General features: G+C 38.2%; 1 non-coding gene across 1 annotated transcript; it reads left to right on the top strand.

Annotated features, from left to right (window-relative positions):
• The first annotated feature begins 8,441 nt into the window (after positions 1-8,441).
• Positions 8,442-8,632, top strand: LOC123456179. Its single transcript, XR_006634391.1, has one exon. It is a non-coding gene; the product is annotated as a U2 spliceosomal RNA (small nuclear RNA).
• The last annotated feature ends 226 nt before the right edge of the window (positions 8,633-8,858 follow it).

Below are 8,858 nucleotides of genomic sequence, written 5' to 3' on the forward strand. Positions count from 1 at the left end.
AAAAACAAAAACAAAAACAAAAAAATAGTATTTAGCCAGATGTGGTGGCACACACTTTTAATCAGGCAGAGGTAGGAGGATTGCCATGAGTTCAAGGCTGTCTGAGACTACATAGTGAATTCCAAGTCAGCCCAGACTAGAACAAGGCCCACCTGAAAAATAAAAGGACTTAATAAGTGGTAGCTAGAAGCAAGTATTGGCTGGGCATGATGGCACATACCTTTAATCCAAGAACTCAAGATGTAGAGGTAGGAGGATTGCCAAGAATTTGAGACCACCCTGATCCTACATGGTGAATTCCAGGTCAGCTTGGGTTAGAGCGACACCCTATCTTGAAAAAAAAGAGCAAGTATTATTTGCTTTTTAAAAAATACTTCAGGGCTGAAGAGATGGCTTAGCACTTCCCTGCAAAGCCTAAAGACTCATGTTCAACTTTCCAGATCCTATGTAAGCTAGACACACAGGGAGACACAAGCTCACAGACAGCACATGTGCACAAGATGGTGCGCACATTTAGAGTACAACTGCACGCGCTCTCAGTCTCTCTCTCTCTCCCTCTCATAAAAAAAGTTTTTAAAAATTTTATTTTCTCTCTCTCATAAAAAATAAGTCGGGCATGATGGCACATGCCTTTAATCCCAGCACTCGGGAGGTAGATGTAGGAGGATTGCTGTGAGTTTGAGGGCACCCTGAGACTACAGATGAATTCCAGGTCCGCCTGGGCTAGAGTGAGACTGTACCTTGAAAAACAAACAATAATAATAATAATAATAATAATTTTAAAGTCTTTAAAAATATTCCACTTATTAATTTGTAAATACAGAGAGGGAGAATCAGTGCACCAGGGCCCTTTGCCTCTGCAAAGGAACCCCAGATGCATGGTCTACTTTTGCATCTTTCATTACATGGGTGCTGGGGAATCAAACCCAGATGTCAGGTTTTCAAGCAAGTACCTTTAACCACTGAGCCATTTCTCCAGTTCAATTATTTTTTTTAATTTAATGGGTGACTTTGTAAGTGAAATGTCCTTCTGCTATAAAACAATAAATGGCTACACATTCACCCATAGACTTTATACCATTTTTAGGTATTCTCTGAGAAGAAGGCATTGTCAGCATTACATTAGAGAGAGTGACAGTCTTCTGCTCTTCACGTTCTTTTCAGCAGAGCATAGTCTATCTAATTCTTAGATTACTGAACTTCATGACTCTCTCTGATCACAGATCTTGAAAACTGTCTGCAACTTTGCCTCCAGCCCTGGCTAGAGCTGTATGTATCTTTACAAACACAACTAAGCCAGGTGTGGTGACACATGCCTTTAATTCCAGCTCACATGAGAATAAAGTAAGAGGATCACCATGAGTTCCAGGCCAGCCTAGGCAACACAGTGAGTGAGTTCTAGGTCAGCTTGGGCTAGAATGAGGTGACCTCACATGTCTAGAATTAGAGCGGGTGATATAAATCGACTGTGTAAATCTTTGATTAAGCAGATGGCTCTGGATTCTAATAGAATGAAACATTTTGTCTTTTTATTTATTTATAAGAGAGAGAGGGAGAGAGCCAAGGCCTCTTGCAGCTGCAAACAAAGTCCAAGGGCATGCATCACTTTGTGCATCTGACTTTATGTGGCTACTGGGGAATCAAGCCTGGGCCAGTAGGGTTTGCAAGCAGGTATACTTAACTACTGAGTCATATTCCCAGCCCAAAATAAAGCATTTTACTTTTGAAGAAAATAAATACTACTAGATGTGTGTGCCCCCATGGTGCAGCATTGTGTGCTTGTGTCACTGCATCTGGCTATGTGGGACCTGGAGATTTGAACGTACGTTCTTAGGCTTCACAGGCAAGTGCCTTAACCGCTAAGCCATCCCTCCAGCCCTACTTTGTTTATTTATTTTTTTATGCAATTCTGAATGGGAGTGATTCTCTGATTTAATCTGTTGCATGTTTATTGGTAATATATAGAAAAGCTTCTGACTTCTGTTTCTTTATTTTGTTTCCTGATAAATTGTTAACTGTGTTTATCAGCTCTAACAGTTTGCTGTAGTAGAGTTTTTAGGATTCTTTATGTATAGAATCATATCATCTGCAAATTATGATAATTTGATCCCTTCCTTTCCAATTTGTATCCCTTTATGAGTGTCTCTTGTCTTATTGCTATAGCTAAGACTTCCAGTACGATATTAGGTAAAAGTGGGGACAGTGGACACCCTTGTCTTGTTCCTGATTTTAGTGGAAAAGCTTCAAGTTTTTCTCCATTTAGTATTATGCTGGCTGTATGTGTTGGGAGCTGTAGCTGCTCTTTGACTGTGAGAACTGCAGATGGTCTTGGATCTCTGGGCACATAGGCCTTATCGTATGGCCTTGGTAAACAGTCTTCAGACACAGAAGCATTTGTGGAGCAGACTTTAGGCATGTAGACATTGTCGAGAAAGTTTCATTTTCTGTATATAAGCTTGTGCTTGCCTGAATAAATTTGAGACCTTGATCAGACTCTAGACTTGGTCTCCTTTGTGTCTGTCTTGTCTCTCTCATCCAGGTTAATTTCCCCTCTGGCTCTTGTTTAACTCCTCGCTGGCCAGGGCAAGTGGCACATGAACATGGGGCTTGAGGTACGAAGTGTGACCTGGACGTCACTCGAGTGAACGGCCGTCCATCCCCCCCCATTAGATCGCCACCTCACCGGTGAGTGAAGATCTGCATGCAGATCACCGCAGGAGTGCCCGCCTGTGATACAGATCCGGAAAGGTAAGAAAAGCGACACAATTATGGCACAAGCATTAAGTAAGCATGAATGGTTGAAGGGCTTAAAACTTCTCTCAAGACACAAGGAACATGGGTTAGGAAAAAAAGATTTGGCAAAGAGTAAAAAGGAGCTAATTGCCATGGTAAAAGATATTTTAAAAGCACAAGGAATTGAGATTGATTCAAGTGCATTTTTATTTTATCAGGAGGATTTGTTCTTTTTATGTGTGTGTGTGTTTACGTGTGCTCATTGTGCTTGCTAGTCGTGTCATGTTTGTGACTCTTTGTAACTAAAGAGATGAGATGGATGCAGGTGACATTCCTTTCTCTTCTAGAAAACCATTCAAGGAAATCAAAGACCTAAGCATAGAAATTAAAAATGAAAAGTTAAATGTCTTTTACAGGAGTGAATTCACCAGATATTTTGTTCTAGGTCAACTTCACCTTACATAGAGGATTATTAAAAACAACAGAACTCCCTCTAAAGAGGTAACTTATAATTTGTCAGATATTTTTAAAAAAGATTGTAATGTCCTGTTACTTAAAAGGAAGAGACAACTGACCTGACTTCTAAGCCAGTCTGCCTCAAGATAACAATACAATTTGCCTTAGTTACTCCTAATAAAATCATTTACAAGTGTGTTATTGGTATTAATGACATAAAATTATATTAAGACTACTTTCTTTTTAATAATAGGATTAATCAATTTGGTATAATTTTTTAATAGCCTTATAAGAAAGATGGTTAATGATGGGGAAAAATAAATTGATTGAAAGAACTAGAAAGGAATTTTTCAATGTTGGGACACAGAGTGCTTTTTAAAAATGCCTTTTGAGTGGTACTTACATCAGAAGGTTAAAGTATATAAATAAAGGTATACTGATGTAAAAAAAAAAAAAATTTCAGGCTAAACCTAAACACCATGCCTAAAGTTAGAGGTTTTTAAACTGCTTACAAACTCTTTAAAAAAAAAAAAAGAACTTTCAGGCTAAAATATGTTGAGATAACTTACTTAAGCTTTATAAAATTTAAGTCATGAGTAAAACATAAAATTGTTTTAAGTTAATAAAAATTTCTGGGCTGGAGAGATGGCCTAGGGCTGGAGAGATGGCCTAGTGGTTAAGCACTTGCCTGTGAAGCCTAAGGACCCCAGTTCAAGGCTCGATTCCCCAGGACCCACGTTAGCCAGATGAATATGGGGGCGCACGCATCTGGCGTTTGTTTGCAGTGGCTAGAGGCCCTGGCATGCCCATCCTCTCTTTCTGTCTGTCTCTGCCTCTTTCTCTCTCTGTCTGTCACTCTCAAATAAATAAATAAAAATACTCAAAAAAAAATTTCTGTGGTACATAAAATCAATAGCTATCAAGTTTAAGCCAAAATCATTGGTGGTCAAATAATGTTTTTAGTCTATATCTTCCTACACTCTGGGGTCCATTAAAATAGTTCTCCTCTCTGGGAGAGACTCTCTTAACTACAACAAGTCCCCACTTCATGTCGCAGACTTTAGGCACGTGGGCATTGTCGAGAAAGTTTTGTTTTCTGTATATAACCTTGTGCTTGCCTGAATAAATTTGAGATCTTGATCAGACTCTAGACTTGGTCTCCTTTGTGTCTGTCTTGTCTTGTCTCTCATCCAGGTTAATTTCCCCTCAGGCTCTTATTTAACTCCCCACTGGCCAGGCCAGTATGTTTCTCATAAATAGCCTTTATTATGTTGAGACATGTTCCTTCTATTCCCAGTTTCTATAGGACCTTTAACATGAAGGAATGTTGGATTTTGTCAAATGCCTTTTCTGCATTGATTGAAATGATCATGTGATTTGTGTCCTTCAGTCCTTCAGTCCATTTATATACTGCATTACATTTATTGATTTGCATATGTTGACCCATCCCTACATCTCTGGGATAAAACCTACTTGGTCAGGAGATTGGTCTGCAATTTCCTTTTTTTTTTTTTCTTTTTTTTTCTATATTTGTTTAGTTTTGGAATCAGGGTGATGCTGGCTTCATAGAAGGAGTTCAGTAAAATTCCTTCCTTTTCTATTTTATGGAAAATTTTGAGAAGCAACGGTGTTAATGCTTCCATGAAAGTCTAGTAAAATTCATGAGTGAATCCATCTGGGCCTGGACTTTTAGTTGGGAGATTTTTTTATTTTATAACTGCTTCTCCATACTTGTTATGTGTCTATTTAAGTGGTTTATCTCATCTTGATTTAATTTTGGCAGGTCACATAAATCAAGGAAATCATCCATTTATTTCAGATTTTCAAACTTAGAGGACTGTATATTCTTAAATATGTCCTTATGATTTTTCTGAATTTCTTTGGTATTTGTTGTAATGATGCCTTTTTTCATCTCTAATTTTATTAATTTGAATCTCTCCTCTCTTTCTTCTGATCATATTTGCTAAGGGTTTATCAATCTTGTTTATCCTTTCAAAGAACCAACTCTTTTTCATTGATTCTTTGGATTTTGGGGGGGGGGGATTCTATTTCATTAATTTCTTTCCATCTACTGATTTTTGGTTTGCCTTGTTCTTTTTTTTGTCCAAGGCCATATGGTGAAGCATTATGTCATTTACTTGAAAACATTCTAATTCCTTAACATAGGCACTTAAAACTACAAATTTTCCTTAGGACTGCCTTCATTATGACTCAAAGTTTTGGTATGTTGTGTTCTCATTATACTTAATTCTACGAATTTCTTATTTATTTTATTTTATTTATTTATTTGCAAGCAGAGAGAGAAAGAGAGAGAAGAGACAGAGAAAGAATGGACACGCCAGGGCCTCTAACCACTGCAAACAAACTCCAGACACATGTGCCCCTTGTGCATCTGGCTTACATGGATCCTAGGGAGTCAAACCTGGGTCTTTTGGCTTTGCAGGCAAATGCCTTAGCCACTAAGCTATATCTCCAGCCTTTGATTTCCTTTTTAATTTCTTCAACGATCCATTCATCATTAAGTAGTGTTCTGTTTAGTCTCCATAAATTTGTTTATGCTCTGTAGTTCTTCTTATTGCTGATTTGTAGTTGAATCCCATTGTGATCAGATAGAGTACAAGAGATTATTTCCATTTTCCTGTATTTGTTAAGATTTGCTTTGTGTCCTAATATATGGTGTATTTTAGAGAATGTTCCATGTGCTGCTGAGAAAAAATTTGTGCTCTACAGCATTTGGATGGAATGTATAACACTATCTTTAATGCTTTATTAGAATGAGAAAATACACATTATATAAGTTGTCATTAATTCTACTCCCAAACCCAGACACAGTCTTGGATAACTTCTCAACACATAACACCAAGCAGTCAATAATGATGGATAAAAATTTACACTCACCAGAAGCAATTCATGGAGTAGGGACTATGCCATTACTTTAATTGCCTTTTCAAGGAACAAAAAAAGTAGATATTAAGTATAAGGTCATATTTTAACTAACTGGTAGAAACAGAAATCTTCTTGTTTGTTTTCTCTCTCTTGGAATTCATTTTGAATGTCAGTTCATTTTCAGGTTAGGTTTATTGACTATAATGACAGCATGAAAGACTTTTTATCCTCTAATTTTGTGATTTTCTTCTGTGCCATTTTAATTTATGGCCAGGCAATCCTGATGCATAGTAATTATGTGCAGCAGAGATGGCCCTGATGATCAAAGTGAAATAGTAAAGGGTCCACTCAGCTTAACCAAGTTGATAATGAGTCTGCTGATGGTCTACAGACATGACATAAATAGAAAATCCTGCTGTTGATGTATAAGCATCCGAAAAAATGTACATCCCTAATCATCAGGGAAATGCAGATTAAAACTAACTTGAGATTTCATCTCTCTCCTGTCAGATTGGCTACCATCATGAAAACAAATGACAATATGTTGGGAGCTATGAGCCAAACCTCGGCCATGTTAAAAGAGACTGCCATATAGCAAGTTAAAGTTTCTACTTCCTCACCTAATACTCAACTACCACAAACAAAGACTGCCATATAGCAAGTTAAGTTTCTACTTCCTCACCTAATATTCAACTACCAGAAACAATGGGATCGTACACCTGGCCAAACATTCCCCCATCCTGCCAGTAGCTAATGAAGAAACAAAGGCATTATGGTTTAACCAGTAACTCTGTGATCTTTGCCCTAACTATGTCCCCTTCCCCCTACAACTCCTTGCCCTGACCATGTCCCCATCCCCCTACAATCCTATATAAACCTACATGTAAGAATAAACTCTTGAGGCCATGACAAACACCTAGCATGGTCTCCTTCTTGTGTTTGTTTGCCTTGTTTCACCCAAGTTAGCTTCTCCTTAAGTCCTTCTTCAACTCCCTGCTGGCTGGGGCAAGTGGCACCCAACGTGGGGCCCAAGATACGAAGTGTGACCTGGGTGTCGCTCGAGTGGACAGCCGTCTCAGCCATTAGACTGCCACCCCACCGGAGGGGTGAGTGAAGGTCTGCATAGAGGTCACTACAGGCAATTCACTTGTAATACAGACCTGCACTGCGATTGACGCAGAAAAGCCCACCTGCAAAACTGATCCGTTTGAGGTAAGTGATGAATTTTAGGCAATTAAAGTAAAGACTATTGAGTCAATATTTTTTCAAGGCACAAGAACTGCAGGACTACCTTTTTGCATTTCTTTTCCTCCTTTTACTTTCAGTTGGTGCCATTGAGTGGAATTGCAACATAGCAACAGGGAAACTGAAGCCTCTTGGCCAGGGCTACCCTTTGGCATTGGCTGAAGGCCCCTAGCTCCCTGTGAAAATCCTGACAGCCCATTCGGGCATTGGCAAAGACCTCCTATCTAGCCTCTCTTCCGATAAACAAAACTGGGTACGCAACAGCCAGTAAATGCTCTTAAAATTGCAGTCAGGCCCATCAGGGAGCCCCCCCGCCATGCCAGTTCTCCAACTGGGAACATTGCCCTGTGGTCTTGCCATTTCTCCTCTTTCCTTTTCTATCATGGGACAGATCCAAAGTAAGCATCAATTGTTGAAAGGCTTAAAACTTCTCTCAAGACACAAGGAACATGGGTTAAGATAAAAAAAAAAAAAAATTAACAAAGAGTAAAAAGGAGCTAATTGCCACAGTAAAAGACATTTTTAAAGCACAAGGAATTAATATTGCTTCAAGTTCTTTAAGCAAAGTTTTTGATTTTATCAGGAGGATTTGTTCTTTGTGTGTGTGTGTGTGTTTATGTGTGCTCATTGTGCTTGCTAGTCGTGTCATGTTTGTGACTGTTTGTAACTAAAGAGATAAGATGGACGCAGGTGACATTCCTTTCTCTTCTAGAGAACCATTTCAAGGAAATCAAAGACCTAAGCATGGAAATTAAAAAGGAAAAGTTAAATGTCTTTTACAGGAGTGAATTTGCCAGATATTTGTTCTAGATCAAGTTTACCTTACATAGAGGATTATTTAAAACAACAAAACTTCCTCTAAAGAGGTAACTTATAATTTGTCAGATATTTTTAAAAAAGATTGTAATGTCCTATTACTTAAAAGGAGGAGGCAACTGATCTGACTTCTGAGCCAGCCTGCCTCAAGATAACAACACAATTTGCCTTAGCTACTCCTAATAAAATCATTTCCAAGTGTGTTATTGGTATTAGTGATATAAAATTGTATTAAGACTGCTTTCTTTTTAGTAATAGGATTGATCAATTTGGTGTAATTTTTTAATAGCCTTATAAGAAAGACAATCACTTCTTGGCCTTTTGGCTAAGATCAAGTGTAGTATCTGTTCTTATCAGTTTAATATCTGATAAGTCCTCTATCCGAGGACAATATATTAAATGGATTTGTGTAGCTCAGAGTTGGAATAGAAGCTTGCTCCGTCCACTCCATACATCGACCTGGTATTGCAGTACTTCCAGGAATGGTGCACCCCCTCGGGGGAATAAAAAAAAAAGAAAAAGAAAAGATAATTAATGATGGGGTGAGATGAATTGATTGAAGGAACTGGGAAAGAATTTTTCAATGTTGGGACATAGAATGCTCGTTAAAAATGCTTTTTGAGTGGTACTGAGAATGTTAAAGTATGTGGATAAAGATGTGCGTATGTAGGAAAGAATTTTCAGGCTAAACCTAAATGCCATGCCTAAAGTTAGAGATTCTT

Source organism: Jaculus jaculus, chromosome 19, assembly GCF_020740685.1.
Source record: "Jaculus jaculus isolate mJacJac1 chromosome 19, mJacJac1.mat.Y.cur, whole genome shotgun sequence".
NCBI classification, from domain to species: Eukaryota; Metazoa; Chordata; class Mammalia; order Rodentia; family Dipodidae; genus Jaculus; species Jaculus jaculus.